Raw genomic sequence first — 8,800 nt, 5'->3', positions numbered from 1 at the left:
TATGTAGTAAATTCTTAATTTAACTTTTAAAAAGTCAAGAAAATGCTGCTGCTTCTTTTTTTTAGCAAGTTCTAATTAAATCAAATAGTAATTCTCTTAACTAAGTTGAAAATGAATTGAACATTTCTCTAGTGAGGGTTACTCATTTTATGTGATGTGTAAATTTTTTATTTAAATTAAAATTATAGATTTATTTTTAATTGATTTATAATAAGATGTAGTTAATTTTATAAAAGTCGAGAAAATGTTTCTCTTTTTTTTTCCTCTTTCAAATTACTCTTGTATATGTTAAATGCTATGAATAGATTTTCATAAAAGAATTGGGATAAGGCACAAATATTACTCCGAACCATATTTGAAATTTCAGCGATACACATACTTAGCTAGAGTTTTATTACCTCTAAATTAATTTATTTTATATTATTGTGCTCCTTTTATGCTAACATGGAGTCATGATCCAATTCAATTAGTTGCGATGATCTACTGTTCCGTCACGTGTATAAATATCAAGAAATCAGAGGGAATAAATCGCTTCTCCATTGCTTCTTTCTTTTCTGGACAACAACTAGTGAGTGCCGACTTTGGAGAGGGTATTTATATAATTTTTTTAAATTGTTTATATCTACTAAATTCTTAATTTGATTTTTAAAAAGTCAACAAAATGCTTCCTTTTTTAGTAAGTTCTAATTAAATCAAATTGTAATTCTTAACTAAGTTGAAAAAAGTTGGAAACGAATTGAACATTTTTCTAGTGAGGGGTACTCATTTTATGTGATGTATAATAATTTTATTTAAATTAAAATTATAGATTTATTTTAAATTGATTTATAATAAGTTGTAATTTTACTTTATAAAAGTCAAGAAAATATTTCTCCCCCCCCCCTCCTCCCCCCCTCCAAATTACTCTTCTATGTTAAATGCTATGAATAAATTTTCATAAAACAATTGGGATAAGGCACAAATATCACTCCGAACCATATCTGAAATTTCATAGACACATATGCTTAGTTAGAGTCCTATCACCCTCAAATTTAATTAGTCTATATTATTGTGCTCCTTTTATGCTGACATGGAGCCCTGATCCAATTCAATTAGTTGGAGTGATATACATGTGCCGTCGCGTGTATAAATATTTTTTTTAATTTCAACTTTTCTTCTAAAAGAAAATCTGCTTATTTTCTTTGTCTTGTATTAAAAATAAGTCAATATACATTTTTATATACGGCTACCAAACGAAAGGCTACAGGCTCAAAGGCAGGGGCGGACCCACGTGTTGTCCAGGGGGTTCACCCGAACCCCCTCGATAAAAAATTACACTGTATATATAAGGTGAATTTTCTGAATTTATGTGGATATATATATTTTGAACCCCCTCAATGACAAGGTGAAGGAGATAGCCCAGTGGCAGCTCCCTTCAATATTAAGCCTGACGTCCAGGGATCGAATCCCTGGGTTAGCGTTTTTTTTTTTTAGTTTTTTACTTTCAGTTTTTTTTTTTTTTTTTTGTTCCAGTTCAGATTTTCATGTTTTTTTTAGTTTTTTTTTAATAAAAAGTGCTAAAATGTGGTGTTAAACCCAAAAAATTCAAGGGTCCCATACTCCCATTCCTAAATGCTAATAACTTTTTCACTTTCCAAATCCCTAAATCACTTTCTTGTTCTTCTCCAACACTCAAAACTCAAATATTAAAATCATCTCCCATAATATTCTATTGTTGATTTGACATATTTTAAAGGGCTAACTTTTTGTTTCACTGTAATCACTTATGTTAGTTTCGGATTTCTTGTAACAAAAATAACTTTTTGTACCTATAAACTATATACTACTACTTCCTTGAATTTTTTTTTTTTGTTGACTTATTTACACGTTTATACTTTTATTTTTCGAACCCCCTGAACGAAAATNACACTTAAAATCATATTTTGTCCCCAAAGTAATTTATAGAAAAGAGGAGGAGGAGGAGGAGGAGGAGGAGGAGGCCCCATACAAGCCACTTAGCATTCATAACATAAGAAATAGAACAAAAGAGAGAAAGAGATACATTTCAAATCCCAAGAGTTTTCATAAAAGTAAAGAGGAAGTGTAAGCACTTTGTCTCATTAGTCATCTAGTACATAAAAATGAAATTGGGTCTAGCCCATACATCATGTCCAAAACTGACAGTAACAAAGCAAACTTGAAACAATGAAAATCCTTCCTCGAAGCATGAGGACTTACCAAAGCTCGAAATCTCTCACATCAATCTCTAGCCACGAAACTGAGAACCCTAACTGTCGGACCCTACATTTGGGTAAATGTAGGCAAAGTACAAAATATGTATCAAGTATGATAGTCATGCATAAAAACATTTGATAAACATGCTTAAAATAGGACATCTCATGACATGCAATGACCAAGCTAAAACATGATATAAAAAGGTTCAAAAGTCTTAAGTCATAAAACATGGTCAATGCAAACTAACATCTTTAAAACCTTTGAACACATGTGAGATACTTCTTGAAGTAACCTTAGTTCATTATTATTGTGGGAAGTAGCCTTAACCGACATAGAGACCATGTGAGCTATAGCATGATCCCCTGGTGTCTCCCACACCGAAATGGGTTGTCCTACTTGCCAAGGTAAGGAACATGAACTTCTAGCTTAGGTGGATCCACTAGCTAATGTCTATCTAGACAATCATCCTATGGGGGCACATATGTAAAGGATAAGGAGATTGCTTCTAGAAACCCGACCTCTACTCATGAGAGAGCTTCCATCTCAATATCCTCTCGGTGCTAAGCATAAATCCCATGAAATAGTCATCTTCTTACTTGTTCTTATTATCCATGGAAGGGCACGTCATCTTGCCAATCCAAGCTAGGTTTCAATAGGATAGCTATTTATCTTTGATTCATTTAGGTGAGAAAACCTTTCAACCTTAGAATCCTTACTATGTGAGAAAACCTTTCACAATCATACTTTCATGTGTATATGAGAAATCCTTTCAACAACACAACAACAACATCATCATTGATACTTCACTCTCAAAGCATCCTTAAAATATTTTCATAAATTTCATAAGAGCATGCATAATTCCATAATTCACCTTTCAAGTTTCAAAACCCACTTTCAATCATCAACATCTAGAAAACATGGGTTAGACATGGGTTCATGTAAATTCATCATAAATTCATGTAACTCTATCAATTCATGCTTGCTTTCATAAAACTCTTCTTTCATGATGCAAGACCCACATTACATGCTCATAACTTAGAAAAAAATGGGAATTTCATGGGTCCATGGGGAATCATCATAAAATCATGAGATTAACTCAATTCATGCATCATAGATCATAAACCAATCAATTTGATCAACAATTAAGAGAACCCATAACATAGAAGAAAACCCTAACTCAAATTAGGGATTTCTAACTTTGAAAATAGGAGAATTTGGGAACTCCATGAATGGAAGGAATCCATGGATGAAATCTATCATTCATCAATGCCAAAAGCTTGTCTTCAATGGTGGGATTGGAGACTTGCCTTGAAACCCTAGGTTGGACCCTTCTTCTTCAAGTTTCTAGAGAGAGAAATATTTTAGAGAGGAAGACCTTGATCTTCTTTGGTAAATTTAAGAGAATGACTTGAATGGGTAAGTTTTGGGGTTAAAATAACTTATATAGGGGGTTCTAAGTATGGGAAAAATGACGTAGTACCAAGATAAGATAATTAGGAAAAGACCCAACTCCCCTTAACTTACAGCTGACGCGAACCTCCTGATGGAGTCCCATATGAGCTGTAGTGGCAATTGTGGTCCTTGACAAGTGGCTTGGAAAACTCACCCCAAAATCCTATCCCCCTCACGACCCACTCCATGAGCTGGCATGGCTCTCACGAGCCGTCTAGTGGCTCGTGTTGAGGGTCAACCTCAGAAGGGCTACTGCCTCCCCTTCACAGGCACCACCACGAGCCATCTAGGGGCTCGTGGGAGGGGAGCCCCTTTTTGGTCAAACACTTGAAGGCACCACGAGCACCACCACGAGTCGTGGTGCCCTTCACGGCCCGTCTGGGGCTACATGAAGGTTGACATGGCTCAGTCATGGGCTGGTGACCTTTCACTTGGCTCCTTTGCTAAAGTTCTAATTTCTGGGGTGTTACCTTATCTCCCCCTTTGGAACATTTGTCCTCGAATGGGATCCTAGATATCACAAGAAGAAAAGGACTCTAAACTAGCAACTCATCATGCATGCAACTTCATCTAAATGCACACAACCAAGAAGGAACCTCGACTCCAAGCTAGAACATATTAAAACATCATAAGGAAGATAGGAACTAGACCTAGCAGCCCAATCATGAATAGAATCACATAACTGCACATATCCAAGTAGGAAACATCAACTCCAAGCTAAAGCATGTTCAAAATATCATATCATGAAGTCTATATGCAACTCATACTCAAATACACATAAACATGTAGAAATCAATCAAGTTGACTCTTTTTTCTAAAAAATTAAGCTTTTTCATAACCATGCATAAATAAGGAAATCATGGGAATATCGAAGACACATGACACCAAAAGAGTAAATCAAGAGGAACTCATTACCTCAAGCTAGAGTAGGGTAGAAGGAAAGAGATGAGGATATCGGGAAATCATATCGGCCTCGGACTCCAAGTAGCGCCCTTCACTAATTGATTCCTCCACAACACTTTCACGAAAACGATTTCCTTATTTCTCAACTTTTTGACTTGTCGGTCTAAAATCTCTACCGAAACTTCTTCATAAGAGAGATTCTCCTTAACTACAAATCTTCTAAGGCAACTATAGATGTCGGACCACCAACACATTTCTTCAACAAAGAGACATGGAAAACTGGATGCACCGATGCCAATTCATTAGGCAACTCAAGTTCATAAGCAACCTTACAAATACGTCTCAAAATTTGATATGGGCCTACCTATTGGGACTAAGCTTCCTTTTCTTACCAAACCTCATTACACCTTTGTCACGACCCGAGTCTACACCCTGGAAGCGACACGGCGTACTCGACCCCGAAGGGGTCTTATACAAGCCTCATAGCATTTTCATTGCATAAGATACTTAGAAAATAGTGCGGAATTAAAATTTTTCTTTTATAAAACCAACAATCGAAAACTCATTTATAAAGCAGCGGAATACTATAGTCTCACATGGTAATCTTAGACAAAACTTTGAACAAGAGTAGGGACACAACCATTTACAATGGAAAGCTAAATTAGTCTATAACATGAAATAAAAGAAACTTCTAGAGTACTTGTCCTCGAGCTATGAGGACATACTACTTGATCTTAGAAGAATATCAATCCAAGCACTCCAACCCAGATAGAAGCAATCACTTGCCGAAACCTACACTTGTAGTAAAACATGGAGAAATATGGGTTAGCACAATTAAGTACTAAGTATGATAGCCATGCAAAAACATGCTTAAAATGAACATTTTATTTGAAAGTCATGATATATGCCATTTTGATAAAACCTTCATGAACATAACCGTAAGAGGCACAATATAAGACATAATCAACACACAAGTCATTTAACCACACATATAACTCATTACCTTCACATTAATCCCTCACCTCAAGTAACCCTTAAGCTATACTTTGTGCAATGTATAGATAGCGTCCCATACCACTATCCACACCAAGTACCACCTTAAGGTCACCAAAGTGAACTTACCATTCAACCTTTCCATCTTCACACCATAATTATACATAATAGACATAAACACTTCATAAGTCATTGCAACACATAAGGACCATTACCTAAGACAACTCTAAGTCATACTTGTGCAATGTGTAAGTAGCATCCCATAATACTACTCACACTAAGTGCTCCTTTGAAGTCACCATAGGCAAGGCATATTCATATACAACAAGTCATAACAAGGAAGTTACTTATAATACAATCCAAGTATAGCATGCATCATTACATTTAAGCATAAGTCACATATTTCATTAACTTCATTACATTAAGAGCACCTTCATTCATTTAGAAATTAGATCAACATTCTTCATTAACATCGTCATAAGAGCACATTCATTACATTTAACATTATAAAGGAACACACCACAACCTCTCTCAAAGCCTACTTGTCCAATGCATAGATGACATCCCATACCACCACCCACACTAAGTAGTGCATTCTTAAGAAGCCATAGTACATTAACATTCTTTGTGGGGGTAAGTCTTAACCAACATAGACCATGTGAGCAATTCATGGAATCCCGGTGTCACCCACACCGGATAAAGGGATTCCTACTTGCTTAAGGTAAGACCATTGTTTTATAGCTTAAGTGGATCCACTAGCTAGACCTATGTGGGCACATAGTTATGGGATAAGGAGATTGCTACTAGATACCCTGCCTTAACTCATAGATGAGCATCCATCTCAACAGATTGTTACTAGATGCCCCACCTCAACTCCCAGATGAGCATCCATCTCATTTCATATCCTCTCAGTGTTTAGCATTATTCCCCACGGAATACTTAACATTCATTATTATGGGATAAGAGATTTTTTCTTGATACCCCGCCTCAACTCCCGGATGAGCATCTATCTCAACCCAACATTCATTTATTAGATAACTCAAAGATTCAAATATAAGAATAGTCTTTCAACTAAGAATCCCATATTGTGAGAAAGTCATTTCACAACACGTCAGAATAGCCTTTCAATAAGTACTTCATCATTAACATAATCATAGAACTTCATTCATTATTCATTCATGAGTGTGTGTATGTGAGAATAACCTTTCACATAATCATCATCATTCATACAATTTCCTTCTAAACATTATCATAATACACTCATAGAGGTCACACACATATACATCACATCATAATCATAAATAGTAATTAAACACCTTCACCTTTCAAGTGGGTCAATAGCTCAAGAACAATTCTATTACAACAAATATTTGGGTCATAACTTGCCCTTTTAAGGCCATGATCACAAATCATAAACTCACCAACAATTTACCATAATTAAGACATATATAATTATACAATTCAATAACCCAAAGCAATTTAGACAGACTCCATTCATAAGCTTTCATAATCATCAAACCCACTTCATAAAGGCACAATTTAGGAATTGAGAGAATTCATGGGTTCATAGAGTATTTTCATCATAAATCATCAATTAAACATTAATACAATCATAATATGTCATTAATAACCATTTAAAAATTTTTGATGAAAGAACCCATGAGATTGAGTAAAACCCAAGATTTTTGATAACTTGAAATCACCTTTTGATTGGCTCCTTGAATGAAAAGTTAGACAAGGATCAAGACTATCATACCTTGCTATAGATTCCCCACGAAATTTGAGGAAGAAACACCTTGAATTCACAAACCCTAGCTTCAATGGCTTCCTTCTTCTTCCTTGAGTTTAGAGAGAGAATTTTTGAAAGAAAGAACTTCTTTTGTGTTTTAGAGGAATAAGGCGTAAATGACTTATTTTAGGACTTAAAACTATATTTACTAATGATATAAGCCATTTAAAATTAACCCCACACTTTAATTAAATAAAACAAAACTACCAAAATGACGTTCACTTGACAGCCCCGTCCAGTCACACGATCACTTGGACAGTCCGTGAAGGGGACTACGGCCCGTGGTGGCGCCCGTGGTCCTCTAGGCAGTAGCTCCATTTTGTTTCCAATACTTCATGAGGCCAATGCATGATCACAAAGCCTCCCACGATCTGTTGTCAACACCACGAGTCATGGTGGAGGTCGTGGTCTAGCCTTAGACTCATGGATGTAAGGCCTTGGAGCCTTGACACCAAGTCACCTCCACGCCCATCTTCATGCCTCGTCATGAGCACCACGACCCGTGGTGGCGCCCATGGTCCCTTGACCAATAGCTCCTCAACTCTACACCATCCCTACCAAGCTAAGACAACCCCATGAGCTTTCCCACGGCCCGTGGTCATGACCACGAGTCGTGAAGTGGCTCGTGAAGAGGAGCCTTGAATTGGCACCAAACTAGGGCATTCTGCCTTGCCACCATGGGTGACACCACGGGTCGTAAAGACCCTCTGGTGATGTAAGGCAGTGGCTAGGCCTAGTTTTAAGGCAGCCTTGGCCCCTCACCATGGCCTACACCCAAAACCTTAAGCCCTTGCCTTTAACTCTCGATGTTAACCCCCATGTTTAGGCTCTAGTTTAACCTATCATTTTCTGAGTCATTACAACCCTTCGTGGGTGAGATTTTCAAATAGACCCAATCGTCGACTTCAAACTCAATATCTCTACTTCTAACATCGGCATATGACTTTTGCCAACTTTGAGTCATTTAAAACCTTTTTCTAATAACTCAAACTTTCTCCATAGCTTTATGTACCAACTCGGGACCTATTAGGGAAACTTCACCCACCTCTGTAACCCTTTGGAAAATAGTAGGTTAAACTAGAGCCTAAATATGAGAGTTAAAAATAAAAAATGACTCCCCATAGATTAGTAGACCATCTAGACTTGAAGTGGAGGCTATAGGAATCAAGGCCAAAGGGCAAGTGCCAAGGAAAAGGGGCCAAGCCAAAGCCAAAGGCCAAGACTACCCCTAGCTTGGAGCACACTGCCCCAATTTCATGGCCATCACCACGTCCAGTGGTCTAGACCACGACTCGTGGGAGGCCTCATGGAGTTGCCTTGGCCATTGAGGAGTAGCCACCAAGTGGCTTAGCTACTGCCTCAAGGTCCACGAGAGGGACCATGACCAGTGGTCTTGACCACGACTTGTGTAGCCCCTCGTGAAGATGCCTTTTCAAAGTGAGCTTAAGG

This window comes from Solanum stenotomum, chromosome 11 (assembly GCF_019186545.1).
Source record: "Solanum stenotomum isolate F172 chromosome 11, ASM1918654v1, whole genome shotgun sequence".
NCBI classification, from domain to species: Eukaryota; Viridiplantae; Streptophyta; class Magnoliopsida; order Solanales; family Solanaceae; genus Solanum; species Solanum stenotomum.
Note: the sequence above shows the minus strand (reverse complement) of the source record.